Consider the following 9,632-nt stretch of genomic DNA (forward strand, 5'->3'; position numbering starts at 1 on the left):
CCCGCCCCCTGGATTAAAGCCCCGCCCCGTATTAAATCCCTCCCCTGTTAAAACCCCGCCCCCTGGATTAAACCCCTCCCACTGGATTAAACCCCTCCCCCGCTAAAGCCCAGCCCCCTGAATTAAACCCCTCTCCCTGGATTAAACCCCTCCCACTGCTAAAAGCCCCGCCCTCTGGATTAAACCCCTCCCCTGCTAAAGCCCCGCCCTCTGAATTAAACCCCTCCCCCTGCTAAAACCCCGCCCCAGACAAAGCCCGCACATTGGATTAAACCACGCCCTGGTAAAGCCTCGCCCCCCGGGGAAAACCCCGCCCCTTGGATCAAACCACGCCCTAGTAAAGCCGCGCCTCCTGTTAAAGCCTCCCAGGGAAGCCCCGCCCCTTGGATTAAACCACGCCCTGGGAGAAGTCCCGCCCCTGCTAAAGCCCCGCCCCAGGTAAACCACGCCCCTTGGATGAAACCCCTCCCCCTGCTAAAGCCCCGCCCTCTGGATTAAAGCCCCGCCCCTGATACACCACGCCCATTTGAATTCAACCCCCCTGCTAAAGCCCCGCCCTCTGTATTAAACCCCTCCCCTAATAAAGCCCCGCCCTCTGGATGAAACCACTCCCCCTGCTAAAGCCCCGCCCTCTGGATTAAAGCCCCGCCCCTGATACACCACACCCATTTGAATTCAACCCCCCTGCTAAAGTCCCGCCCTCTGGATTAAACCCATCCCCTCACCCTCACTGAAATAACTTTGCCACTGACATGCTGACTCGATAAACAGTACCTCATATTCTGCGTGGATAGCTTACAACCCAACAGTATGAACATTGAATTATTAGGTGACCACTAACAACCCCTTCCCCTTTCTTCCCCACAAAAGTGGCCATTTGTCACCACTTTGGCTTAGGTTGTTTATAAAATGGCGGCGCTGCCATAGCAGCTGCGGCTTACCTGCGGGGTCCATTTGTCTTTGTGTTTTGTTGGTTTTTTTTGTCTTAATTGTCGATGTGATGTTGTGTTTTTGTGTTTGTGTACTATGTGTGGGTGTGGGGGGGGAGGGGGGGGACTGTAAAATTGTAAATATGTGTCCCTTCCGAACGGAGACCCGACCTTTGTTTTCTGGGTGTTGTCTCCGTTCCTGCTGCGGCCTACCATCGGCCCAACTCCTGGAGCTGGCGGCCTCCAGGGCTCTGGTTCGCAGAGCCCGCGGATCGGACTTACCATCAGCGGAGCCGGCCGTCTTCGGAAGCTGTGGGAGCGGCTGCGACTCGCCTTAGGCTCGGGCCGCGTGGATGCCCGACATCGGGAGCTCCGGCAGCGGCAGCATGTTCGCCCGCCCCGGATCGCGGGGCTTGGGTCGCGGACATTTCACCGTCCGGGATTTTTCTCTGCTGGGCGGGGGCTTCAATGTCGGGAGCCCCGACCGCCCCGACGTGCAGCAACAGCGGCAGCGTGTTCGCCCGCCCCGGATCGCGGGGCTTGGGTCGGCCCGCTGAGGACCGTCCGGCGCGGCCTGGAACCACAACAGCCTGACCGCGGGAGAAGACGGCAGGGGAGAGGACTGGAGGAGACTCACTGTGATGGATGTTTCTTTTTTTGTGTGTTTTTGGGGTTGTGTAATTTGCCTATTTTAATGCTTTATTGTGTAATCTGCCTATTTTAGTGCTTTTATTGTTGGACTGTGGGTGACTGAATTTTGGACGACAAATAAAGCTATCTTGAATCTTGAATCTCCACTGTGCCCCACCTGGATTCACACCAATTTCTCCTCCTCCCCCCCCCCCCCCCCCACTCCCCCCCACTTACATTCATTCCTCTGGCTTCACAATTCCTCTTCAATCCTTTTGGCTCATGCCATTTTTTTCATCTCTGCCCTTTGTCTTCTGTTCTTGTGCTGTACTGTTCTATCTCCTGGAACTGTTCAGCAACTAGTTACCAGTAAAGCAAGCAATCCAGGGGAGAAAAAACATTGGGCTATTAAATGAAATTGTTCATTTATCATTCTTTAAATGCTTTTATTGTTAATAATAAGAATCTAGGAAATGGGATAAAGAGTTTGATCAGCTGGGGTGTTTAGGCTGGAGACCTCCTGTACTCTAATTCTGCATCGGGCACTTCTTCAGCTCCCCGCTCAGTCGCTTTTCTTCTTCGATGAGGAGTCTCCAGATCTTCTTCAGATCTTCCAATGCTTGGAGGTTCTTGGCAGGGTCTCGCTCCAGCATTATGACCCTGTATAAAAACAGCATCGTCTAGGGTTGCCAAATGTCCTGTATTAGCCGGGACATCCCGTGTTTTGGGCTACATTAGTTTGTTCCGTACGGGACCGCCCTTGTCCCGTATTAGTAGGGTTGCCAACTTCCTCACTCCCAAATACGGGACAAAGGGTGACGTCACCGCCCCGCGTGACCGCAACCAGCAAGCGGCCACGTGCTCCCGCTCCACCAATGGCGGCCACCTGGGCCAGGAGGCCAAGTCAATGGATATTTTTATTCTTTAATCAAGATAGATTCTTGATTAGTACAGGTGTCAGGGGTTATGGGGAGAAGGCAGGAGAATGGGGTTAAGAAGGAAAGATAGATCAGCCATGAATGAATGGCAGAGTAGACTTGATGGGCTGAATGGGCTAATTCTCCTTTCACTTAATAAACATGTTCGCGGTTAGACAGGAATAGATCTCAGTTTTGGCAACGAGTCCCTCGAAACACAAGTCCACGTCAAGGGTTGGGTAACAAGTAGAAACAAGGAACTGCAGATGCTGGTATTCGCGAAAGGACACAAAGTGCTGGAGTAACTCAGCAGGTCAGGCAGCATCTCCGGAAAACATGCAGAGGCGATGTTTCAGGTCTGGACCCTTCTTCAAACAGAGCACCATAGAAGGGTCCCGACCCAAAACGTCACCTATCCATGTTCTCCAGAGATGCTGCCTGATCCGTTGAGTTACTCCAGAACTTTATGTCCTTTTAGTTTGGTTTAGTTTATTATTGTCATGTGTACTGAGGTGCAGGGAAACCAGCACTTTACATTTTGGGTATAATTCCTGACAGTATGACAGATAAGAGTTCGAAACATTTACTGACAATCCTGCTGCTGATAGCAAAGAAGACGATAACAACTTCGTGGTTGAAACCACAGCCTCCAAGCATAATGCAATGGAGAGATAGGGTAAAAAATGTGTATATAATGGAAAAAATCACAGCAAGGTTACAGTTGACAACAGACATGTTTGATAAAAGATGGTCATTATTAATACAGGCAATGCCGGGACTCGAGTCTCTTCCGTTTTTGGGAACTTAAAGTAAGGGTATTTACATTCAATATGCATCTCCTATGTTTGTTTAGTTTGTGTTTGTATGTATGTAAAAAAAAAAAAATAAATAAAAATAAAGTAAAAAAAAAAAAAAGAAGGGTCCCGACCCAAAACGTCACCTATCCATGTTCTCCAGAGATGCTGCCTGATCCGTTGAGTTACTCCAGAACTTTATGTCCTTTTAGTTTGGTTTAGTTTATTATTGTCATGTGTACTGAGGTGCAGGGAAAAAGTTTTTGTTGTGCGCTATCTAGTCATTGAAAAGACTGTGGATAGACACAAAATGCTGGGGTAACTCAGCAGAAGAGGTGAAAAGATTACATGATTGCAATCAGGCTGTTCACAGTGTACAGATACGGGATAAAAGGAATAATGTTTAGTGCAAGAAAAAGTCCAGGAAAGTCCGATTAAATATAGTCAGAGGGTCTCCAATGAGGTGGATGGGAGGTCAGGACCGCTCTCTAGTTGGTGATAGGATTTTGAGTAATACGTGTGTAGGGTCATGGGAATGTAAGAAAATAACTGCAGATGCTGGTACAAATCGAAGGTATTCATTCACAAAATGCTGGAGTAACTCAGCAGGTCAGGCAGCATCTCAGGAGAGAAGGAATGGGTGACGTTTTGGGTCGAGACCCTTCTTCAGACTGATATCAGGGGGGCGGGACAAAGGAAGGATATAGGTGGAGACAGGAAGATAGAGGGAGAACTGGGAAGGGGAGGGGAAGAGAGGGACAGAGGAATTATCAAAAGTTGGAGAAGTCAATGTTCATACCGCTGGGCTGCAAGCTGCCCAGGCGAAATATGAGGTGCTGTTCCCCCAATTTCCGGTGGGCCTCACTATGGCAATGGAGGAGGCCCATGACAGAAAGGTCAGACTGGGAGGGGGAGTTGAAATGCTCAGCCACCGGGAGATCAGGTTGGTTGCTGGTCAACACCGAAGGTAGGCACAAACTGTTGAGGAGTAACTCAGTGGGTCAGGCGGTATCTCTGGAGAAAAGGTTTGGGTCGAGACCCTTCTCTAAAGAAGGGTTGAGACCCAAAACGCCACCTGTTCCTTTTCTACCGAGATGCTGCCAGACCCGCTGAGTTGCTCCAGCATTTCATGTCTATCCTGACGGTGAGGGAAGCTGCTCTCAGCTGTGGCAGTAGGAGGTGGAGGAGGGCAATGTTGAACAGGAACCAGGGCTACCGACTAATGCCCACCAGAACTACACGGACATTATGGCGAGCCCAGCAAAACACTGCACCTCCGTTCACCTGGAGTATGGACCATTGGTCAAGAAGAACAAAGATAAGACAGATCATTTGCGTCAGGACTCTTCTCCAACTGAAGAGTCCTTGTTCCAACTTTCGATAGTTCCTCTGTCCCTCTTTCCCTCCCCTTCCCAGTTCTCCCTCTATCTTCCTGTCTCCACCTATATCCTTCCTTTGTCCTGCCCCCCTGACATCAGACTGAAGAAGGGTCTCGACCCGAAACGTCGCCCATTCCTTCTCTCCAGAGATGCTGCCTGACCTGCTGAGTTACTCCAGCATTTTGTGAATAAATACCTTGTGCCAAATGTACACTGGCATCATAGCCCAACCGTTGGTCGACTCAAAATGCTGGAGTAACTCAGCGGGTCAAGCAGCATCTCGGGGGAGAAGGAATGGGTGACGTTTCATGTCCAGACCCTTCTTCAGACTGATTGCCCAAGCCTTTCTCCACTACATTGGGGCAGCCTTCTGCACTCATGCAGAACTCACTGATTTCGTCAACTTTACCACTAATCTCCACCCTGCCTTCAAATTCACTTGTGCCATCGCTCTGACATCTTTCTCCATCTCTCTGCCTCGAGTCGCCGCGTACCTCTGTTCGTCGGCAGTCTGCCTGGCCCACTCCAGGACGTCGAGGAGGTGGTTGCGGTACTTCCTCAGGACCATGGCGTCAGCCAGCTCCACCTCCAGGTTGTTGCTCAGTTGCCCCCGAAGCGTCAGCGTCTGATTCTGTAGGTTCAGGTGGTGACTGTACCTGGTCCTAGACACAGAGTGGAGATCTGAGCGGAGCCCGCGGGCAGGGGGGCAGGCAGAGGGGAGGCGAGGAGCGGAGCTGGGAGGAAGAGAGGTGAAGGAGGAGATGAGAATGCGGGGAAGGGAGAGGGAGGGGAACAGGATGAGGGCCGGTGGGAGGTATTGGGATAAGCAGGAGGAGATGGGGATGAGAGAGATGAGGGAGGGGGAGATGGGGATGAAGAGGGGAGGGGGAAGGGAGAGAGAAGGGAGAGGGGAAGGGAGAGGGGAGAGGGATATTCGGTTATATCAACCTGAATCGTTGATATAAACCACCAAACAGCAATGGGCCCAGCACTGATCGCTCAGGCACACACCACTTGTCACAGGCCTTCAGTCTGATCTATTGGTATGTACATTTAATCCTCCTCAAATGGAAGAATCTTCCCACATCTTAAGATTATCTCTCGTCTCTTTTCTATAGGAGCCCAGCCTGTTCATTCACTTGATGGATTGAGCCTCTCAGTATGGTGATCATCTAAATCTGTTCTGAAATCTCTCCATCCCATTTTCGAAAAATAATTCTCCCCCCCCTTCTCTCAAAATTCGTCCACTCGCCTACACACCGGGGGAATTTACTGTGAATAAGCCTTCTAACCCGCACGCCTACAGGATGTGGTAGGACCACCTGGGTTTTCCCCCCATGTGGTGGCAGGAAGAACATACAAACTCTACATAGCACTAGAGGTCAGGATTGCACGGCAAGGCAATGACTCTACTGGCTGTGCTACCATGCTGTGTAGGAAGGAACTGCAGATGCTGGTTTACACAGAAGATATAGAGCCCTTGACTCTCGGTCTGAAAAAGGGTCTCGACCTGAATGTCGCCACCTAGTCCTTTTCTCCAGAGGTGCTGCCTGACCTGCTGATTTAAACCAGCATTTAGTGTGCATCTTCGATGCCGCTGTGCTATTTATTTCACCAAATCTCTACAACCCACATTGTAACCCACACCTTCTCATTCCCCCACTCCCGAACTCCCAGACCCATATGTTGAATCTTGGTGAAGCAGAGGCCTTGATTGTAAAGTGTTTGTCCTTCAGCCTCTCTCTGTAATCTTGTCACTCCATAATCCTCCCCAGTAACTGTGCTCCGCTTCTGGCCTCTCTGATATCAGAGAAATTATTAACTCCATCCCTGGTTTCTCCTTGAGGCATCTCCCTCTCTCAACTCCTGCAGTCGCCAATCTCTGACCAAGCTTATAGTCATTTCTCCATTTCTACTTGTCTCACATTGGTTGGCCTATTTCATTACATTAAGAGACGCCATTTTAACCAAGTCCCATCCTTCGCACATACTGGGGGAAAAGAGCAAACACTATCCAATAATACCTGGGCAGCATGGTGGCGCAGCAATAAGAGTTGCTGCTTCACAGCGCCAGAGAACCGGGTTCGATCCCGACTACTTCCTTTGCTGCCTGTACAGAGTTTGCAAGTTCTCCCTGTGACACGTGTGGGTTTTCTCAGGGGATCTCCGGTTTCCTCCCACACTCCAGAGACGTACGGGTTTGTAGGCTTCCCCTCCCCCTTCCCAGATCTCCCACTGTCTTCCTGTCTCCACCTATATCCTTCCTTTGTCCCGCCCCCCCCCTGACATCAGTCTGAAGAAGGGTCTCGACCCGAAACGTCGCCCATTCCTTCTCTCCTGAGATGCTGCCTGACCCGCTGAGTTACTCCAGCATTTTGTGAATAAATACCTTCGGGTTTGTAGGCTAATCTGCTGACTGGTCAGCACACGACAAAAAGCTTTTCCCTGTACCTCGGTATACGTGAAATAAACTAAACTGAACTGAATTGCAATTGTCCCAAGTGTGTGTAGGATAGCGTGAGTGTGCGGGGACAAGTGGTCGGCGCGGAGTCGGAGGGCCTGTTTCCATGCTGTATTTTTAAACAAAACTAAATAAGAACACACAATAGGAACAAGCCCTTCAGTCCTCAGCATGTGTGGAACATGATGCCAAAATTAAACTAATCTGCTGACACGATTCCTACTCCTCCATTCCCTGCATATTCTTGTCTATCTAAAAGCCTCTTAAACGCCAGTATTGCATCTGCTTCTGCCCCCACCCTTGGCGGTATGTTTCAGACACCTACCACTGTGTGAAAAAAAAACCTGCCATGCACATCTCCGTTCAACGTTACCCCCTCTGATCTTAAAGCGCTGATTAACATTTCCACCCAGGAAACAAAGGTTCTATGCCACTCATAATTTTTATAAACCAGGTCACCTAGTTTTATAATTTTATATACACATATCAGATCACCCCCTCAGCCTCCAATGTCCCAGAGAAAACAATCCAAGTTTATCCAACCTCTCCTTATCGCTAATACCCTCCAATCCAGTAACTAGCAGCTTCTCTAATCCTGATATTAGGGTCACTTCTTGCGTTTGAGGCAGCAGAAGTTATGAAGCTGCTTCTGCTTCTGCTGTCTCTGTTTGTCGTCGTTCGCCTGACTGAGGTCAGTTGACGGGGCTCACCACGGGGAGGTCGACAACGTGAGCCCCCGATATTAGGGTGGCACCGTGACACAGCAGTAGAGCGGCTACCTTACAGCGGCAGAAACGTGGGTTCGATCCTGACTACGGGTGCTGTCTGTGTAGAGTTTGAACGTTCTCCTTGTGACCACATGGATTTTCTCCCGGTGTTCCGGTTCTTCCCACACTCCAAAAACATACAGGTTTGGAGGTAAAATTGTAAATTGTCCCCAGTGCGGAGGACAGTATGGGGGGATTGCTGGTCGGCATGGATTCGGTGGGCCGAAAAGCCTATTTCCGCGCTGTATCTCTTAAAGAAAATAATTAAATATTGCCAGTCCGTTTCTGTGCTTCGGGTTGGGGGGCTGGGACACAATAGACAATAGGTGCAGAAGGAGGCCATTCGGCCCTTCGAGCCAGCACCGCCATTCAATGTGATCATGGCTGATCATTCTCAATCAGTACTCCGTTCCTGCCTTCTCCCCATACCCCCTGACTCCGCTATCCTTAAGAGCTCTATCCAGCTCTCTCTTGAATGCATTCAGGGAATTGGCCTCCACTGCCTTCTGAGGCAGAGAATTCCACAGATTCACAACTCTCTGACTGAAAACGTTTTTCCTCATCTCCGTTCTAAATGGCATACCCCTTATTTTTAAACTGTGGCCCCTTGTTCTGGACTCCCCCAACATTGGGAACATGTTTCCTGCCTCTAACGTGTCCAACCCCTTAATAATCTTATACGTTTCGATAAGATCCCCTCTCATCCTTCTAAATTCCAGTGTATACAAGCCTAGTCGCTCCAGTCTTTCAACATATGACAGTCCCGCCATTCTGGAAATTAACCTAGTAAACCTACGCTGCACACCCTCAATAACAAGAATATCCGTCCTCAAATTTGGAGACCAAACCTGCACACAGTACTCCAGGCGCGGTCTCACTAAGGCCCTGTACAACTGCAGAAGGACCTCTTTGCAGATTATCTCCTGCCTTCTCGGATAGTGCTGTGGGAACTTCAAACTGCTGTCTTTATTTGGAGTGATAGTGCCTCAATGTCCCACCAGAACGCACCCAGCTTCTTGGCCTAGTTACCTGCGCACTTCCCAGACTCCGAGCGGCAACTTCAAGTCCAGTTGGGCGATGGCTTCGAACTCTGCCACCCGCTCATTGAGACAGTCCGTCATCCAGCCCCAGCAAGCCGCCAACGACCTGAAGCACAGCCCTCTGCCCAGGAAGGCAAACAAGCACCAGAAACACTTCAGCAGGAGCCTGACGAAGGGGATGGCCCTCAGCCTCTCGCAGCTCCTGACCGTCCAGGTGTAAAACACCTCGTCCACCACCAGGCCAAGCCGGTCAATCTTCTGAAGCTGAGCCAGCATCTCGCCCCGTCCCACCGCACTGGTTGGGCTCACTCACCCCCTGACTCCATATCCCCCCCCCCCCCCCTCGCCCCGCACACCCTGTCCAACGGTGCCAACACAGACCAGCTGACACTTGGAGCAGTCTTCATCCAAGTCTGCACACCACGGCTCATTCCCCAAAGATTCTAGAATGGAATGATGCAGAGATATGAAAGAAAACAAGTTAAGGGAGACGGCAGAGGTTCCACTGAAGGAAACAACGGTACTGTGGAACTAGAAGATTGTGACAAAGTGCGATTGGACATCTGATAGTATCCTCCATCATTTTACTGAGCGACATGGACTGACTGGGCTGCAGCATAGCGTGATGCGGGTTAAATGACAGCATCTCCATCGTTGGTGTCACATGCCAAGTTCAGGGCGGCTCGGCAGCAGAGTTGCTGCCTTACGGCGCCAG

Source organism: Rhinoraja longicauda, chromosome 40, assembly GCF_053455715.1.
Source record: "Rhinoraja longicauda isolate Sanriku21f chromosome 40, sRhiLon1.1, whole genome shotgun sequence".
In the NCBI taxonomy this organism is placed as follows: domain Eukaryota; kingdom Metazoa; phylum Chordata; class Chondrichthyes; order Rajiformes; family Arhynchobatidae; genus Rhinoraja; species Rhinoraja longicauda.